At 44.5% G+C, this 20,147-nt stretch overlaps 1 protein-coding gene across 9 annotated transcripts in view; it reads right to left on the bottom strand.

Annotated features, from left to right (window-relative positions):
• The window catches only part of TET3 (tet methylcytosine dioxygenase 3), a 138,876-nt gene that overhangs the window by 58,263 nt on the left and 60,466 nt on the right, over nucleotides 1-20,147 (bottom strand). Inside the window, exon 1 of one of the 9 annotated variants that reach the window (XM_074285462.1) lies at nucleotides 5,791-5,914. The exons of 5 other annotated variants lie outside the window; for them this stretch is intronic. The gene's annotated coding sequence lies outside the window, so the exon portion shown is untranslated. Of the gene's footprint in view, nucleotides 1-5,768; nucleotides 5,915-20,147 lie in introns of those variants that run through there. 3 more of the 9 variants (XM_074285463.1, XM_074285465.1, XM_074285464.1) reach the window with 3 other exon arrangements.

Here is a 20,147-nt window from a genome sequence, read left to right as displayed (position 1 = left end):
AGGGATGTGAACCCCAAACCCGCCAATCAGTCCTTTTTACTAGCTTCAAGATCCTTCCAAACAAATAGGGCTTTAACAATTTCAGTTCTTCCAACTATTCATCATATGGCCATGGTTTCAGTTGCCTACTCATTGGGCCCATCCTCCAATTTCTCAATGTCCTTCCAAAAAAAAAAAAAAAAAAAGCCATCCAATCAACTCTATTTCCAGCTATGATCAATATGGTGGAAAGGTCGACCAACTGATACAGAGTGAAATGGGCAGAATCGGCAAACGATTATGCAATGACTATGCAATGTCAATGGAAAAAAAAAATTACTAAATAGAATGAGCGTGGTACCAAAAAAAAAAAAAGGGGAGGAACTCAGCAGTTGGTTCTTCACAGGAGTGGGTGGGTAGATGGGGAAGGGTTGCTGGTAGTGGGAAACACTGTAAAGATTTTCAGGCTTCATTCGTGTTGGTTCATTTTGCTCATTTGTTCTGCTTCTTTAAAAAAAAAAAAAAAAGTATTTCTTTTAAGGGATGGTTCACCATGGGAAAAAATATTTGGGAATGAAGGTGATGCAAAAATAAAAAAAATTAAAAGTTACAATTAAACATTGTTTTAAAAGGCAATGGAATTCTGATTAATCTTGGTCTACAAGGAAACATTTGCCCTCCTATAGAATGTTGCAGGGTAGGGAGTGGGGGAAGCATATGGAATAAAATGTTGCATATACCATTATATTTTGGTTGGTTTTGTGTAACTGATTTTTCCCCCCTCATAAAGCACAAAGCAAAGGGAAATTAGGCAGAACACAAGGTGAGGAAGACAATGAAACACTTCCTCTTTATAGAAAGTTAGGGAGTCAAACGGTGGAATACATTAGGAATATCAGGAAGCACTAGAGAGAAAAGCAGGGATCTCTCAATAGAACAAGGGCAATATTGGCTATGGCATCTTCAGGGCTCTGGATGGCTGAGGTCACCCTAATGACCATCACAAGAGTCATCATTACAAGGGAGAAACCAATTTCTCAGCCAGAAAGTCAGGGATATAATTGTCTTGGATTTTTCCTAGCTGGCCACAGCAACAGGAGCTAAGATCTCATGGAAGAAGCATGTGGTTGTGGAAAGAGTTCTAGATTGCAGATGGAGTCAAGGTCTGTGGGATCTGGCTCTTATGCTGTGAAAAGTCTGCTGACTTGTATCTAAGGGGAGGCAGGAATGAGGATGGGCTACAAGATTCACCCAAGTTCTTTTCAACTTTGATCAAGGATCATGATGCTACAAACATGTTTACAAAGGGATTAAGACCAGGGAGCAGTGATTAACAGATAATCTCTGTTCACAGCAGGGGAAGTCAGAGCCAAGCACTAAATTCCTAAACTATAGAATCTCTGAGTTGGAAGGGATCTCAGAGAATATCTAACACAGCCATTTCAGAATGAGAATTTCCTTGACAACAAATGGTTACTCAGCCTTGCACCAGTCAACTTCCAACAACAGGGAGCTCCTAAGGCTCCTCACAGTCTCTGAGAGTTTAGGCTCTCTACTTTTGGCACAAACTTCCTTCCTTTGAAGTAATTACTCTGGATTTGTAAATGAGTTGGTAATAAGGTCGCTGGAATTCAGTTTCCTTCTCTGTAAAATGAGGACACTAAACCAGATGGTCTTTAAGATTCCTTCTAGATCCAAATCTAGCATTCTATATTACAGAGAGGCAAGCAGAGTTAGGCTCAATAAAGAAAAAGAAATCCCAACCACAAGAATTGTCTAAGAGTATTAACAAGAAGGCATGTAGCTACTGGCTTTAATGGGCATTTCTAGGTCTCGTTGTAAATGAGGGAGTCAGACTCCAAGGTCTCGAAAGCTCATCTCTGCTCTCACACCTCTGTCTGTAGTCATTGAGCTACTGTCAGTCAGGATTAAACTCAGAATGCCTGGCAGAGAAGGTATTTTGCCCATCTCAAGCAGCTGGGTGGTAGAGGAAATAAGAGCATCAAACAGGAGACTAGAAAGATCTGAGTTTGAATCCTGTCTCAGACACTTATTAACTGTGTGACTCCAGGCAACTCAACTAACTTCTCTCTGCTTTGATTTCCTCATCTGTAAAATGAAGACATTTATTGTCTGGAAGACAATAAGATCATCTGCTTCTTGGAATTGTTGTCTGGATCCAATGAGATAACAAATGTTAAGAGCTTTGCAAATTTTCATTTGCTCCTTAAGTGTTAGTGACCATTATTATTTGTTATAATTTATTATCACTCTTTCTTGACCAAAGACAAGTTAATCACAGAGTCCCGGGGAATGGCTCAGAATAGGAAGGGCTTCAAAAATCCTTCTGTCCACTCTGAGGCACCACAACACACCTCTCAGATTGGCTACGATGACAGGAAAAGATAATGATAAATGTTGGAGGAAATGTGGAAAGACTGGGACACTATCACATTGCTGGTGGAGTTGTGAACTGATCCAACCATTCAGGAAAGCAATTTGGAACTATGCCCAAAGGGTTATCATACCTTTTGTGCATACCCTTTGACCCAGCAGTGTTTCTACTGGGCTTAGATCCCAAAGAGATCTTAAAAGGAGGGAAAGGGACCCACATGTGCAAAATGTTTATAGCAGTCCTTTTTGTAGTGGCCAGAAATTGGAAACTAAGTGGATGCTCATCAATTGGAGAATGGCTGAATAAATTATGGTATATGATTATGGAATATCATTGTTCTGTAAGAAACTATCAAGAAGATGATTTCAGAAAGGCCTGGAGAGACTTGCATGAACTGTTGCTAAGTGAAGTGAGTAGAACCAGGAGAACATTGTACACAATAGCAACAAGATTATGTGACGATCCATTGTGATGAAGTTGGCTCTTTTCAAAAGCCAGGTGATTCAGGCTATCTCCAACAGACTTGTGATGGTGAGAGCCACTTGCATCCAGAGAGGGGACTATGGGGCTGCATGTGGATCACAAATAATATTTTCACCTTTTATTTTTTTTTCTTTTTGATCTGATTTTTCTTGTGCAGCATGAAATATGTGGAAATATGTATAGAAGGATTGCACATTTTAAACACATATTGCATTACTTGCTGTTTAGGGAGTGAGAAGGGAAGGAGAAAAATCTGGAACACAAGGTTTTGCAAGAGTGAATGCTGAAAACTTTCTTTGCCTATATTTTGAAAATAAAATCTATTATTTAATTTTTTTAAAATTCGGTTCTGCATATATATATATATATATATATATATATATATATATATATGTATATATATATATATATATATATATATATTACCTAGGATATACTATAACATATTTAATATGTATGGAAATGCCTGCCATCTAGGGGAGGGGTGGAGGGAAGGAGGGGAAAATTCGGAACAGAAGTGAGTGCAAGGGATGATGTTGTAAAAATTACTTATGCATATATACTGTCAAAAATGTTATAATTATAAAATTAATTTTAAAAAGATAAGATAAAAAAATTTTAAAAATAAATTTTAAAAAAATTGAAAAAAAATTAATCCCTCTGTCAAACTGGCAGCTGAACAAGATTTCTTCTAACAAGGAAAAGGCTATCCAGTCTCTTCTGGAGGACCACCAGGGTGAGGAAGCCCTTCCTTATTTGCTTAGTTCTATTTTGTCTTTAGGTAAGTCCTCCCTTAGCTCAATCCCCAATCTACCTTAGCAGTTTCTCTTCATTGTTCCCAGAGCTGGTCCCTGAGATCCATCTCCAAGAGAGCACTTCAAGTAATTGATGACTGCCCCTTCCCTGCCCATCTAAGGCCCCCAAACTAAGCATCCTTGAATCCTTCTGTGGTCCTACCCCATCCTAGTCGCCCCTTACCCGGAGGAGTCCTACAAGTCCTCACCCATGTGCTTTTCTAATTTATAGATGCCCCCCAGAGTGGTCTGCTCAGAAGAGAAACTATGGCCAGCCCCTCACATACACACACTCACACACACACACACAATCACACAACACAACACACAGCCATCAGCCCTACTTCAAAGCAGTCTAAGATTGATGCAGTGTGTGATGGGGCTTGGGAGGAAGTGAGTAGAGTGCCCCCTCCCCAACAATACCACCCTGGCTCCTCCAGCCCACGGGATCTCTAAGGGTTAATTCACAAGAGACCATTTCTCTGCCTTATGATAAGAGCATTTTTTCTTTAGCTGAGTTAATTCACAGGCACAAGCCACTGCTCTGTTCTTTGTTCCTCTGGCAGAAAGAGCAAGGAGATAACTATCATCGCCTTTCGCTCAGCAGCCCCCAACCCCCATCACGTTCCCCAAACATCCAGCCCCCTCAAAAGGGAAGAGACAATCCTTCTATTCCCTAAACCCCCCGGCGGCCCGGAGCCGGCAGCCCACTAGAAGCCCACTAGCTCTCTGTGCTTTATTAGGCTGGATTCCTCAGGGCAGCTCAATTATTCATCTGTTAGAACGCTCCTCTCCTGGGAATTGCTGATGAAATAAACCTCTCAGAGTGGAAAATCACCTTTAGGAAAAAACTCCTTTCCCTGCAGGGAAATGCTCTGTCCACCTGTACGAGGCTGTGGCCGGGTGGCCCAGGAGTCATCCGGGAATTCAGAGCCCATCAACCTGTGAGCTACCTGGGGGGTCCCCTCCCCATAATGCATCTGCTACAATCTATCTGCCGGGGCTTTGTATCCTAGCCCGTGCGCTACATTGTCTCGCTTACATTATATTCCGCTTATTGTGTCTGAGCAATTACTGTCAGTCTCCTTTGGGATTGACTTCCCCCTCCCCCCATGAGCTTCTCCTGAGGACAAGGGAATAGTTGGTAAATAACTATTATCCATTGAAAATAAGCTCTCAAGGATTTCTTTCCTTTCCTATTGGACAGGAAGGAAAGGAAAATTTACTGAAGGGAGACGAGTACTGGGACGAAGGGTAGAAGCCTCTCGATTGAAATCAATGCCCTCCCCCACGGTATGAAGGCAAAGAAATAGTCCTCCTCCCCCACCTCCATTCTTGCAACAAGATCCAGTTTACAGAACCTGCTTCACTGGTCTCGAGAACCGCCTTTCCTCCGTCCCGACCTCCACAGCCCTTTTCCAATCCCCAGGAAGCCACCTAGATCACAGACTCGGTTACATTGCCCCCCCCCCCCCAGCTTTCACTGAAGTTCCAGGCCTCGGAGCTGGGCCAGAGCTCCCCCCTTCCCCCAGGGCAGCACCGCCCGGAGGGGAGCAGCCGGGATGGGGGTGGGAAGGCAGCCGGGCCCTCCCACTGGGAAGTCTCTGCAGCTGTGTATACAAACCAAGAGTGTTCAAACACACCAAATTTCTGGTCCTGCCCGAAACTGGGGCTCTCTGCAGCCCCTGCCCTCAGTTCCCCTCTAGGGCTGAGCCCAATCTGACACCCCCCCCCCAGCATAACCTCGTGCCCCTCCGGAAAGGCACCGGCTTCCTGGATTCAGCCTCTTCCACCGCCCCCCGCCCCCCACCCTGGCCGGGCCCAGGAGAGCACAGCCCCCAGCCAGCTCATTCCCCCCCCCCCCCAGACAGGGTCTCTGGAGGGAGACGTCCCCATCCAGTCTCCCTTTCCCCGGCAGTCCCTCAGGTTGGGGGTGGGGCAGATCCCTGAAACCGGGGGCTGCAGCTTCCCGCCCCCTTCCCCTTCCCCTTCCCCAGGGGCCAGAAGAACGTGACAAGCCCCAGCTCTCCGGCAGGGCTGAGCAGGAAGCCGCTGCAGCGACCAGAGGCACTGGAGCAGCAGCAGCAGTCCCGCCCCCCGCCTGAAGGGGCCATTACCTCAGGCACCCCGCACACGTACCGACACGTCCCAGCAGGTCCCCCTGCACTGGCGTCCGGGGGGAGACGGCCCGCTCAAGGGTCGCGAAAGGGGGCTGGGGAGAGGCAGGCTCACTCAGTCGGCACCCACAGCCCCAGCATGGCCCCGGCCCGGCCCAGCCCGGCCCCGCCCTGCCCAGTCCCTCCCTCAATCCCTCCCCCGCTCCTGGCCAACTTCCCTGCCCCCTCCCCAGTCCTGGAAATCTAGCCAAGAGAATAAGGAGCGGGGAAGAAGAGCCCAAAGCACCAAAAAGCAGCCCCTTCCCCTCCCGCTTCTCTCCCAGCTCTGCAGCCACCTCAGTTCTCCAGGACTTCTCTCCCCCCTCCCGACCCCCCCACTCCCCAGTGGCACTATATCGTGGCACTATAGAATCCCAGCCCAGTCGGGAAAAGGTGTTCAGGTAAGCCAGCTTTTAAGCTTGCTCTAAGTCGCCCCTGGGCATGGCTTGTCTCCTCTCCCTCTCTCCAAGTCCCCCTGGCCAGCGTCGCGCCAAGCGGGCACAAAATACTGAGCCCTTCGTTGCTTAGTGGCGGCATCCTAGCATTCCCAAGGCGCTGGCGCCCAGCAAAATGCCCCTGCAGCCTTTCCCCGGCAGGATGGAATAATGTCCCGAACCTGGAGACACCATCCCCAGCCCTTCCCCGGCAGCATGGGACAGTATCCAGAACCTGGAGACACCATCCCCAGCCCTTCCCCGGCAGCATGGGACAGTATCCAGAACTTAGAGACATTATCTCCAGCCCTTCCTCAGCAGGATGGAATAGTATCCCGAACCTGGAGACACCATCCCCAGCCCTTCCTCGGCAGGGAGGGACAGTATTCAGAACCTGGAGACACCATCTCCAGCCCTTCCTCGGCAGGATGGAACAATATCCAGAACCTCAAGACACCCATCTCCTTCACAGAACTTAGAGACATTATCTCCAGCCCTTCCTCAGCAGGATGGAATAGTATCCCAAACCTGGAGACACCATCTCCAGCCCTTCCCGGGCAGGATGGAACAGTATCCAGAACCTCAAGACACCCATCTCCTTCACAGAATCAGCTCTGGAAGGGACGTTATCTAACTCATTTTACAAGAAAAAATCAGAGTGGTCATCCCCGACAACATGTTTGCTTCAGTGGCTCGAGCTAGGTTCCCCTTTACCCCCGCTCCCACAAAGGTCTCCCTCAAACTAATCTTGGTGTGAGACAGAATAGCGGATCCATCCAAGAAGCAATGATTAAAAGCTCTCTAGGTGAGAAGCCCAATTTTAAATGAGAACATTCAAGAAAAGGCGAGCAGCTCTCAGATTTACTGGGAAGGGCAGGAGCTGGAATCCCCAAGACCTGAAGAATGGGATTATGAAACTCGACTGAAGCAACTGCGCTCTGTACCCCAAGAAGGCCGCCGATAAGAAACAAGTCCCCATTTATGCCAAAATAGTCACAGGAGCACTTTTGGTGAGGGCAAAGGTGATGTCCATCAAGTGGGGAACACTTAAACTGTGGTTCATGAATGTAGTGGAATATTACTGTGTGTAAGAAATGATGTGTGTGATGGATAGCGAAAAGCCAGAGATCTATAAGAACGGATGCCGAGTACAGGAAGCAGAGTTAAGAAAATAATACATAGAGACCACAGCAATATAAATAGAAAAACTGCGCACGAGAAAATTCAAAGGAATATAACAAAGATATAAAGATCACGAGGGGCTCAAAGAGATGTGACGAGACACCCCCAACCTCCTACTTCATGGAGAGGAGGAACATGGGCAATACACATGGCACGTATATTTTGAACTTTCTCGATGTACAGATCAGTCGTGCTGACTCTCCATCTCCCTGAAAATTTTCTATCATATGGGGTGACTCTTGTGGAAGGGCAAGGAGAGACACATAAGGGATACCATGGTGATAAAAGAAAGGGAAAACCAATTTTTTTTTTTTTTAAGATCACCGATAATAACTTTGGAGAGAGCAGAGTGAGAGGAAAGGAAGTGGAGGCACATATTGTAGATCAGTTTTTTAATCAAGATTCATGTAACTGAATGTGGGGGTCAAGAAATTATGATTTTAGTATCAGTAAATGTTTGGTTTGCAAACCTATTTTAAAGAGCCACATACAAATTTCTTGAGCAAAAAGGTGATAGTGGAAAAAATTTAAGGAGCCCTGTTGTATCTGTTGATAGGAGTTTATTCACTGAAAGAGATGTAGGATGAGAGCAGGAATGGAAGGATGAAGTGAGAGGATTTGTTTTTTGTTTTTGGAAGATGAAGGAAATGATTAGCCTGAATAAGAGAAGAGGCAATCTTCTAGAGAATATAGGATGGAATGGGTTTATCCATGCAGAAGGTCAAATTGTAGAAAGGAGTAAAGTCCCTTCTTTGTGTGGGACAGGAGTAAAGAAGGATAGAAGAACAAAGGGCACTTGAATTATAGAAGAAGGGAAAAGAGGGAACTCAAGACAAATGGCTTCCTTTATTTTTCTCTGAAGAATGAGGCAAAATTCTCTCTTTTTAAAAGATATTTTTATTTATTTATTTATTTGTTTTTGAGGCTGGGGTTAAGTGACTTGCCCAGGGTCACACAGCTGGGAAGTGTTAAGTGTCTGAGACCAGATTTGAACTTGGGTCCTCCTGAATTTCAGAGTGGTGCTCTATCCATGAGGCAAAATTCTCAGCTGAGAAGGCGGAGAGGAAGCAAACCATAGGAGATTTGAGAAGGGATGAAAAGGTTTACAAGAGTCACTTTGGAGACCCAGAGAGTGAGTTGATGAATGATGATAATAGGATTGCCTAGCAGCATTGAGGGTCCAGTTGAGGTTGTACAACATAAACTTATAGTAAACCCAGAGTATTGCCTGCTTTTCTTTTTCATTCACTAAGGTGTAGGAGAAAAAGCAGTGGAGGGTAGAAGTGATCCAAGACTGAGACCTGGTTAAATGCTAAATTTTCGCTACTTGATGTGATGTATTGCCTACTTTCTATCATTTTCTTTCCGAGTCCACATGGCTTACAAAGTGTGGCCTCTTTAATTATAACCCTTCCAACATTTTTGTTGGACAATGTCCTGGTCCTAAACAACCAGCATAAACCCCTCCATCTGCATAAACAAATTGACAACTCAGCTAAGTTTTGACATTCCTTGCTAATTTATGAGTAGAGTTCATGTGGATCGCACCCACAATGGACACTTTGATTCTTCTCCTGGATCCTTGCCTTTTCATCCCCATCCACAAGTAGAATGCTTTTTGTTACATCTGCCAAGTCAGGATTATCACTACTGTACAAACCGTTCAGGACTCTGGGAATACCAAAAGGTTTCTAGTCTAGCAGGAAAACCTATAAAATGATCATTGTCATACTGAGAAGCTCTTGAAGAATTACAAAACGCTTTCCTTCCAGTAACATGGGAGGTCACATTGTGCCATCATGATAATATAATGTTTGGCTCATAGTCACACAGCTAGCTGTGGAGGCCAGAATTTAAATCCAGATTTGCCTTCTACGGCATCACACAATTTCCTTACGAGAAAATTAATGGACATCATGGGCTCCCCCGCATTGATGCCAGCATCGACTCACAGCTTTTCCCTTTCAGCTCCGTGCTTCTCTGAGGCAGGGCTGTAACTATACTCATCCTTTCCTGATCCAAATCCCGTAGTGATCAATTAATCTCTATACTATTTTCAAGCTTCCAATCTCTTTCTCATCCCATTGCCATTCACACCTTGGGAAACCTCAGTGCTGTTACTATCACTACTATCTCAATTTTGCTGAATGGGAGGTGGAGGAAGTCATTCCCATGAGCCATCTACTTCAAATGTAAGTTGGAAAATCTCAACTGGCAGAAAGTGATTTCTTGACTCCTCCCTAAACCAATTCTTTAAAGCCTCCTTGTCTTTCCACTTTTTCAGGCAAGGACAATGGCATTAACAAGAACATTAATTAATGAGAACATTTTCTAAGAATTTTCCTCCTCCACAACTGCTAATACCTTAACAGCAATCACTTGACATATGTTTAATAAGCACATACTATATATATATATATACATATATATATATAGGGGCAGGAGATATATATATAAAAAAATGATAGGGGAGAAAAGACATTTACATATATGTATATATAAATATATATTATGCACAGAGGCAGCTCTAGTACCTAATAACTAAGGCTGTTCCCTCTCCCATGCAGCCCAGATCCTATCTCTTCCACGCTTCTCCAGCAGATCAGCCATGATTCCAATAGTACATCATTTTAGCTCTTTTCTTTCATCTCTACCTAGTTATTGATTCCTTCTATTCTGACTAGAAACATGCAGCTGTCTTCCCCATCCTTTCCAGATGGATCCTGAATCTCTCCTTCACTTTCTGAAGCAAAGTTCCAACAAACTCTGTTTCTACTGGTTGCCTGAAAGGGCCCCTGACCCAGACTCTTCCCCACCCAAATCAAGCGTTCCTCAGGCTCCGGGCCAGCTGGCATCCATTCTACACTGAGGTGTTAATAGCTTCAAAGGCCCTGAATCGATCTCTCTTACAGAACTCTTTTATTTTAAACGACCATCTTATTTAGATAAAAGCTTGCAAAGCATTTTGGGGATCACACAACTCATTTTTGTTCTTCATACAACCCTTGTAATGGCAGGTGCTTTTAGGAAACTGAGGCTTGGAGAACCTTGCCCAGGATCTGTTAGTCAATAAATATTTATAAGCACTGGGAATATGAAAAGAGGCAAAAGATAGTCCCTGTCCCATAGGAACTCAGTCTAATAAGGAAGACAACAGGCAAATAACTGGACAAACATATAAATAGGACAAATCGCAGATGATCAACAGAAGGAAGGCACTAGCAATAAGAGGGATCAGGAAAGGCTTTAAGGATCTGATGCAAGTCTGGGATCCCAGTTTCCTGATTCTAAATTGTACTCTGCCCAACTGTGAACCAAATACCTTGGTAATGCAATTGAGAAGACATCACTGGACTTAGGACCAAACTGCAATTCTGTCATGCATACTTACTGACTGTGTGACCCTTATTAAGGCATTTCACCTCTTTCAGACTCAGTTTCCTCATTTGTTAAGGAGACAGTTGGACTCAATGGCCTCTACTATCCCCTTCTAGCTCTAAATTCGACACTAATAAGTGGCAATCTCAACTAACAGCACCCAGGTCACAAGGAGAAATATTCTTAGTGTGATCGGTACTGAAGTTTCTAATAGGGCTAAGGGCAGCAGGTAGGGCAGTTAAATGGTGCCATGGTATACAGAGTGCCAGGCCTTGAGTCAGGAAGACATTTTCCTAAATTCAAATATGACCTCGGATGCTTATTAGTTGCATGATCCCAAGAAAATTTAACTCTGCCTCAGTTTCTTCATCTGTAAAATGATCTGGAGAAGGAAATAACAAACCTCTCTAAGACAAAGTCAGAAATAATTAGGCACACCTGGAACCAATTGAACAACAAAAAGTGGAGTGCTTTCCTGGAAAAGCGATCCCATTAGTCACCGCACACCTCCATACCATGTCTGTGGTCCCTCTGTTCAGGGGAGGCTGCTTGTGCCACAGGACATTTCCCTGTTGTCAGGAGCGCTAAAACCAATCTCTCTAGCAGATTCCCCCCAGAGTGACTCCTCAATCAACTCACAAGCCCAGCAGCATCAAAGCTAAAGCAGAAAGTGGACAGGAGTGTCAATGTAAGGGAAGCCCAGCAGCAGCACCTACTCTACAGCAAAAAGTAGGCGTAAGCGTCAATGTAAGAGGAGATCTGGCTCAGAATCCCACTTCTGACATGTCCTAGCTATGTGAGTCCTGGGGGTTTCCCTTAGTTTTCTAATCTATAAATCAGATACAAGAACAACTGCTGTAGCTACTTCACAGGGTCCTTGTAAGCCTTGCAGGGCTTGTTGCAGTTCAGGCTGCTTACAGATAGTCTCCCTGCAGTTGAGAATCACCCTATTTGTCAAAGGCTCCGTCACTTATCGATTCCAAAGCAGTGAAACCTGTTAATATTATCTCAGTTTGCTTCCCCTCCCTCTAGATTTCAAAGAAGTTTTATTTAAAAGGAAATTAAAAGGCTGAATAAAATGTCTTTACCGTATTAATTTTTGCAGACTCCTACATTTGGATCCTCTCATGGGAAAAGCCACTGAAAAGAGGAACTTGGTGATGAGACTGAAATTGGCTTCGTGTAAGTCTAAGAGCTCTTCCCCAAACCCAACTTTAGTTTGCAAAGAAAAGTGCTCAAAGGGGGCAGCTAGGTGGCATAGTGGATAGAGCACCAGCCCTGAATTCAGGAGGACTCGAGTTCAAATCTGGTCTCAGACACTTAACACTTCCTAGCCATGTGACCCTGGGCAAGTCACTTAACCCCAGCCTCAGAAAAAAAAAAGAAAAAGAAAAAAGAAAAAAAAAGTGCTCAGAGTTAGAGTGTTTGAATACTAGTACCACATCTGGGTTGTTCACAAGACCAGTATGTGCCCATGGCCCCAGACAAATCATAATGTATGGAAAGTCACTGTACCAATGGCCAGAAATTTGGAAAGACCGACGCAGAAATAAGTAAGCAGGACCAGGAGAACAACTTACACAATGAGCACAAGATGTAAAAGAAAAAGTCATTAAGGCTGCAGAACCCTCCTTTGCTGAATCAACCTATTAGACCGCAGGGATTGTCACATTTTTATATCTCTACAAAGCGTAAGTGCTTTGTGTATAACGTGATTCGGGTGCTTTTTTCTTTTGTTCACTTAAGACGACCTTATTTTATTTCTAAAGGCATCAGTAAGAAAATCTGTTTTAAGTCTGAGCTATTGGCTGCCATAACATATACCTATTAAATTATGATTAAGATCGTGACACATTATTATGTTTAATAATTTATTTGCTGATATTTCTTATTTTATGTAAATTCATTTCCACAAATCCAACTTTACATTAAAATATTCTGGAAAAAAATAAGATTCTGTTAAAAAAAATTAAAAAAAAAATAAGATTCTGTTAAAATATTCTAGAAAAAAAAACTGCATTTAAAAAAATCTGTGTTATCCACAAGGGGCAAAAATATCTATAACAGCTCTTTTTGTAGTGGCAAGGAACCGGAAATTGAGTAGATGCCCATCAGTTGGGGAATGACTGAATAAGTTATGGTATAGGAAGGTAATGGACTATTATTGTTCTGGAAAAAATGATGAGCAAGCTGATTTCAGAAAAGCCTGGAAAGACTTACATGAACTGAAGCTAAGTACAGTAAGCAGAAACTAAAGGATATACCTTATCAGCAAAATTCTGTGATGATCAACTGTGATGGACGTGGCTCTTCTCAACAATGTGGTGATTCAAGACAATTCCAATAAACTTGGGAGGGAAAATGCCAACCCGTATTCAGAGGGCGAGCTATGGAGACTGAATGTGGATGGAAGCATAGTATTTTTCCCTTCTTTGGTGCTTTGTTTGCTTTTTCTTTCTTGTGGTTTTCTCCCTTTTTTGGTCTTATTTTTTTTTTTATACAACATGACAAATATTGAAATATGTTTAAAAAGATTGCACATATTTAACCTATTATCAGATTGCTTGCTGTCTTGGGAAGGGGGAAGAAAGGGAGGGAGGGGAGAAAAATTTGGAACATAAAGTCTTACAAAACTAAATGTTGAAAACTATTTTTACATGTATTTGGAAAAATAAAATACTACTGAGAAAAGAAAAAAGGGGAAAATGATTTAAAATCATGAATCATATGAAAACTTATATGTCTCCTAGTCCAAACCCTTTGTTTTATAGATGGGGAAATAGAGGTAGAGATAAGGCAATACAGAATATAAAACCAGGTCATCTCACTCTAAAAACGAACATATTTCCCATTGAGGATTCTGCTCAATCAACCAGCCCCCAGAGAGCAAAATGCAGCAACACCTTTTCTGTGTGTGGGGAAGACACTGGGTGATTCATGCCTACTTTCCAGATGGGAAAGTTTTCACCCTTTTCTTGCCATCTCCTACCTGTGTACCTAGCTCAAAATGTCACTGAAGAGGAGGCTGAGAAGCTTGATAAGTCATCTGTATTTTCAAAGACAACTCCATGGCCCCACATAGCCTTTCTAATCTCTACTGCCCCCATGCCCAGACTCTGAAGGCTGAGCCAACACTGGAGAAGCCCCTTTGCTTCCACATCCCACGTGGCCATACCCCTCTCTTTCAAAAGGCCAAAGACACAGAGAAGAACAATTCCCCTATAGCTCAAACTACTTAGAAGAGCATTCTTTCAGGGCTAGAAAAGAACTAAAAGGAAGCATAATGGTTAGAGAGCAAACCTTGAGCAGGAGGACTTGGATTCAAGTCCTGTTAGAAGACTGGCTTCAGACCTTGCCTCAGACACGGACAATGCCCCTCTCTCTCATTCTAGTTTGGAATCTGAGTTCCCGACCCATCTTCCACAAATCACCCTCCTGGAAGTTCTGTCCCCTAGGTCTGATAGACTCCTAGAAGCCATGTTGTTTTTGTTTGTTTGTTTTTAGTTACCTTAACATTTTTTTAATTAAAGTTTTTATTTTCAAAATATATACATAGATAATTTTAAACATTCATTCTTATAAAATCTTGTGTTCTAAAATTTTCCCTCCCCTCTCCTAGACAGCAATATATGTTAAACATGTACAATTCTCTAGAAGCTATGTCTTATGGGTCATGAAGACCAGAGTAATTCCTTGTGGCCCCCCAGTGGAGATGAGTACCTCCAAATATATGCTAGAACAGAGCTAGACCGAGGTTCCCAGAACGATGAGGCTGTTCTCCATTTCTCTACATTCCATGTAGTTTCAGGAATATGCCATCTTTCCTCCTTTCCCAGGAGGTGATGAGGATTTACTAATGTAAGTAATGTCAGTACTCCCAGGCTCTGCCTCCTCCCACTTCTACCACCTGTCCCTTCAGCATGGCTTCCCCTCCACAAGCACTGCCAGAGGAATAAATACAATCTCCCACTCAGACTAGATTAAAATGTAACCAGGAAATGTTTTTAAAAATGGATGAAAATACAATGTAACATAGATGATGTGAATTTGAAGTTTTCTAAGTCAATGTACACACAGTTTGATACTGTTGCTCTAAGCTCAACCAAGCTAGTGTGCCCTTTCCCTTTTCCTCTCCCAACAGAAGTCACAGGTCTTAGATTTAAACCTAAAAAGGTCCTTTGGTCTCATCTATTCCAATGCTCCCATTTTATAGCCAAGGAAAATGTTTTAACAAAATGGATGAAAATACAATGTAACATAGATAATGTGAATTTGAAGTTTTCTAAGTCAATGTACACACAGGGACCGTTTTGAGTTTGATACTGTTGCTCTAAGCTCAACCAAGCTAGTGTGCCCTTTCCCTTTTCCTCTCCCAACAGAAGTCACAGGTCCTAGATTTAAACCTAAAAAGGTCCTTTGGTCTCATCTATTCCAATGCTCCCATTTTATAGCCAAGGAAACTGAGATCCCGTAGAGAACCAGGGGAATACCAAAATTCACACAGAGTTGGAATGGCTGAGGCTCCTCTGATTCCAATGTTTTCCCAGATCTAAACATTATGCTTGTCTTCAGGGGCTGCAGACAAACTGCCTCAGCCTTGCTCAGTCCTTTGCTGGAGGCTACGAGGGAATGGAGAGGCCTGGATTCAAATCCAGCCTCTGGTACAAAATAACTGGACATGCAACTTCCTAAATGGACAGGCCATTTAAGTTCTTTTTTCCTCAGTTTCCTTCTATGAAAAAGGGGTTAACTATTGGATTAGACCAGCAAATCAAGCCCCTCTCTAGCTTTGATGTTCTACATAGACCCCGTTTGAAGAACATTTCATTTGAACATTCTTGCCCCCTGCTTTCCCCAGCCCCCACCAAGGCCACATAGAGTCCGTCTGTGGCCCAAATCTCTGGGCAGGACTGGCACTCTACAGAACAGCAGCTGGAGCCCCACCTAAGACAGTCATCTGGGCAATTTTCCAAGCAGGTTACTCCCAAGGGAGAGCCAGTGGTCAGACCGGTTTGGGAAACCCTTGTCCTCTCCTTCCCCCGTGCAAATGTTTTGGTGCTAAACAGACAGGAAAGTCTGGGATCCCCTCAGAAGAAAGGTGCTAGCGCAGAATGACAGCCAAGGTTTTAGGAAACAGAAAGGAAGGACAGAGACGGGGTATCTCCTGGACACACAGGCTTTAGAACCACGATGCTCCAGCACCTACTAGCAGCCTCCTCTCTGCCTAAGGGACTCCTGGCAGGGACAGCTCAATACTTGTGAATGAGATAATGGGGTTTCCCAGCCTCGGGTATTTATTCCTTGTGTGGCCTCAGTTTCCTGATTTGTTAAAAAAAAAAAAAAAAAAAGGTGGGTTCAAATCCTTTCTGCCACTCCCATGTGACTCTGGGCAAGTCCCTTCAGGTCAAGCCAACAAGCATTTATTAAGAGCCCAGAAGACTGGAAAACAAAAACACCCTATTAAAGTCCTGCTCATCTAATAGGGGAGACAGCTTGCAAACAAGAGTGGATAAGCCAGATGTAGACAGGATAAAAGGAGATAATCTCAGAGAAAGGCCCTGGGATCAAGGCTGGGGAATGGTTTACTGCAGAATGTGGGACTTTCACTGAGACTTGAAGGAGAGCCAGAAAATGGGAAGGAGGGAGGGAGTTCCAGCCACCATGAACATGACGGAAAGGCCTGGAGTCAGGAAATGGAGTGAGAAAACCTGAGGAGAGCAGAACTGCTCCCTTGTAACACATCCCAGGGGATGGAGTTATAACTAAATTGGGGACAGGTCAGAAAGGGCTTTCAAAGCCCATTGTCACTTCTCTAGGCCTCGGTTTCCTCATTTGTAAGTGGAGGAGCTTGTTTCCTTCCCGTCTGAGTCATTCTGGGAACTTCAGAAGCCCCTGAGTCTTTGGAAGCCTCCCCCAGAGAATCAACAAACCAGAGACTAAAGCTCCAGTCCAAACCCCTCATTTCACAGCCGAGGAGCCCCCCAGATATAAACTGACATGCCCATGTGAGCCTTGAGTGGCGTGGTCAGTATTCCAAACCAGGAATTCTGTCCAATTCCAAACTTTCTACCATCTCAGCAATGCACTTTCTTTAGCAAATAGACCGACCACATTTTCAGGCTGGCAAAGCCCTTTACATCCACTCCCGAATTAACTTTCTATCACAACCCCGAGAGATGGGTGCTTCCATCACCCCGACTTTACAGATGAGGAAACTGAGGCTTTTCCCAAGCTCATGTTCGAAGCAGACTCCAGGCACCCATCATCCGCCCCACTGCAGGGCACTGTCTCTACGCCGATTTGCTACACATCACCTCAAATGACCTCCCAACAACCTGAGGAAGATTCCCACATGAGGAAACAGGTTCAGGTTTCCTTGACCCTGCCAGGAGCCGTCTTTATGTCTGGGTCAGTGAACTGAAGGGAGGCTCCAAGTAGGAAAGTCTCTAAGTGATGGACAGCTGGCCTGGACGCTGCAGGGAGGAAGCTGGAGCAGGCGAGCTGGGGGTGGCTTCCTCCCCTTTCCTCTTTTGTGATCACTTCCCCTTCCTAGGAGCCTGGCCAAAAGGCTGTGGCTACAATCTCTCTCTGCACAGGCTGTAGTGACTTACTCCCTGTTTCTGTGTGTGTGTGTGTGTGTGTGTGTGTGTGTGTGTGTCTGCCAGTCTGTCTCTCAGGCTCTGGCTTTCTTAAACACACACACACACACACACACACACACACACACACAGAGAGAGAGAGAGAGAGAGAGAGAGAGAGAGAGAGAGAGAGAGAGAGAGAGAGAGAAGAGAGAGAGAAGAGAGAGAGAGAGAGAGAGAGAGAGAGAGAGAGAGAGAGAGAGAGAGAGAGAGAGAGAGAGAGAGAGAGAGAGAGAGAGAGAGAGAGAGAGAGAGGGAGGGAAGGAGGAAAGGAAAAGGGGAGAGAGAAGGGAGAGAGAGAGAGCGAAAGTGAGCAGTCATATACACCCTAAGAAGTAGGCTGTACCCTCTCTCTTTGCACAAACTGTAGTCATTTACCTCCTCCCTGTCTTTGTCCCTCTCTAGGTCTCTGTTTCTCCTTGTCTATCTCCCTTTAATACACATAAACTTATGACAGTGATCATGTACACCCTAAGAGGCAGGCTGTACCCTCTCTTTGCACAAGTTAGTCATTTACCTCCTCCCTGTCTTTGTCCCTCACTAGGTCTCTGTTTCTCCCTGTCTTTGTCCCTCTCTATGTCTCTGTGTCTCCCTGCCTATCTCTCTTAAACACATATACACTCATGACAGCGGTCATGCACACCCTATGAGGCAGGCTGTAGCCTCTCCTTGTAGTAATTTACCTCCTCCTTGCCTCCATCTCTCTTATAGAGAAAGGCAGTTATATTACTCTAACCAAGAGCAGAATTAAGTAGTTCTCCCTCCTCCCTCCTCCCTCTCATATTGATGTAGGGTGTGGATGCAGAAACACAGACCCAGAGTGCAAACACAAACACGCCCACACGCACTTTAAACCTGTACACACATGCAGACTCTCTGAAGAGAAAGCCACACAAGCAGGTACACCCACATCCTGCATGTACACACAAGTATCATGTGTGACCACCATACAAAAGGTCTGGTTGGGCAACAGCAGCTCTTACACCCAAAGTCAATGCCGAATACTATCAAGTAGCCCCCTTAAAGGCTTTGTGCTTCTTCCTCTGACAGAATTATGGAGCAAAACCCACTTCGAAGCTGTCTCACTTCTGCCACGCTCTTTAGATGCCGAATGAGAACACGTCTCATCGCTTCGGCATCTCAGATGCCGTTCCAGCTTGACCATTCATTCACCCACTCGAGGACATGGGCCATTTCCCAACATCCAATCTCTCCTCAACGAAGGGCAAAGAATACGACCTGCTTCTGGACTGCGTCTCTCCAAGGTGACCGGCCGTACGACAAGGAAATGTTCCAGATTTGTTACGCCAATCTGGCTTCTAATCACATCTCTTGTCAAAGGACTCCGGGGCAGCCCACAGGGCTCACCTGCCTGGATCCTTGCCTAAGCTCACATACCTCTGGCAGCAGAGCCCTGCAAGTTCAGGCTCGACTGCTTTCAGCTCAGCGCAGCCCCACTCTGCCCTCCTCTCCTGGGATACTGCCATAGCCAGGGAAGGAGAGGAAGCCCAAATGATGACTCTTTAACCATGCTGAGCTGGAGGGAATCCTGGGGCTTCTGGAGCAAGGGGGCAGATGCCAGGGAACTCCCTCTAAGCTGTTTCAAGAAAAGCATAATTTCGAGTCTGGAACTCCCTTCAGAAGCAGCTAACGCGCCAGATAAGGAAAGGAATAGGAAGTGCCAGTTTTGATGCTTGATCTCTGGCTAGCTCTCTACCACCCACTCAGGAAACGGGCTATCTCCATCATTTGACAAAGGGAGAGCACCTCTTCCCCAACTACCCCCCCCCAAAGGCTTGGGTTTGCACCATTGCTCTGCTTCTCTCCCTGGACTTTGGGCAGTAGATAAAGCACCATCACTATCCACTACAGGGTGACCCAGAAGTCCAAGAATTTGGGTTCTAATCCAACCTCAGCCCACATATTACCTGGATAAGTCACAATCAGAATAGATTCATAGGGGGCAGCTAGGTGGCACAGTGGATAGAACACCAGCCTTAAATTCAGGAGGACCCCGAGTTCAAATGTGGTCTCAGACACTTAACTTCCTAACTGTGTGACCCTGGGCAAGTCACTTAACTCCAGCCTCAAAAGAAAGAAAAAAAAAATAGATTCATGGTTCCATGTGTAACTCACCTTTTCTGAGCTTCTGGGTACATAGAAATGTTTGTCAAATACACATTAGAAAATATTTTTTTAAATCAAACATGGGGGGGCAGCTAGGTGGTGCAGTGGATAGAGCACCAGCCCTGAATTCAGGAGGGCCCGAGTTCAAATCTGGTCTCAGACATTTAACACTTCCTAACTGTGTGACCCTGGGCTAGTCACTTAACCCCTAGCCTCCAAAAAAAAAAAAAAAAAAAAGAAACATGGCTATTAGATTGGATGGTCCTAGAAGGCCCTAACCCTGTGACCACTCTGAGTTTCAGTTTCCTCCTCTATAAACTAGCTGGTCCTTTCCACCCCTAAATCTATCCATGAATTAAAATATCAATAATTTAAAAAGCAGCAGGTGACAGCTATAGGAGTTTAAGTAATACAAAATGCTTTACAGCCAACATTTCATTACAACCAGGAGGGAGCTACTACAGGTATTATTAGCTTCATTTTCATGGTGAGGAACGAGAGACTCAGATGTTAAGCAACTTGACCAGCACAACAGAGCGTGTTTTCCTGTGTTATCCTCTGTTCATTATACTGCTGTCATA

The sequence above is a fragment of the Sminthopsis crassicaudata genome, chromosome 2 (genome assembly GCF_048593235.1).
Source record: "Sminthopsis crassicaudata isolate SCR6 chromosome 2, ASM4859323v1, whole genome shotgun sequence".
Classification (NCBI taxonomy): Eukaryota; Metazoa; Chordata; class Mammalia; order Dasyuromorphia; family Dasyuridae; genus Sminthopsis; species Sminthopsis crassicaudata.
This window is presented reverse-complemented; position numbering and strand designations above follow the sequence as displayed.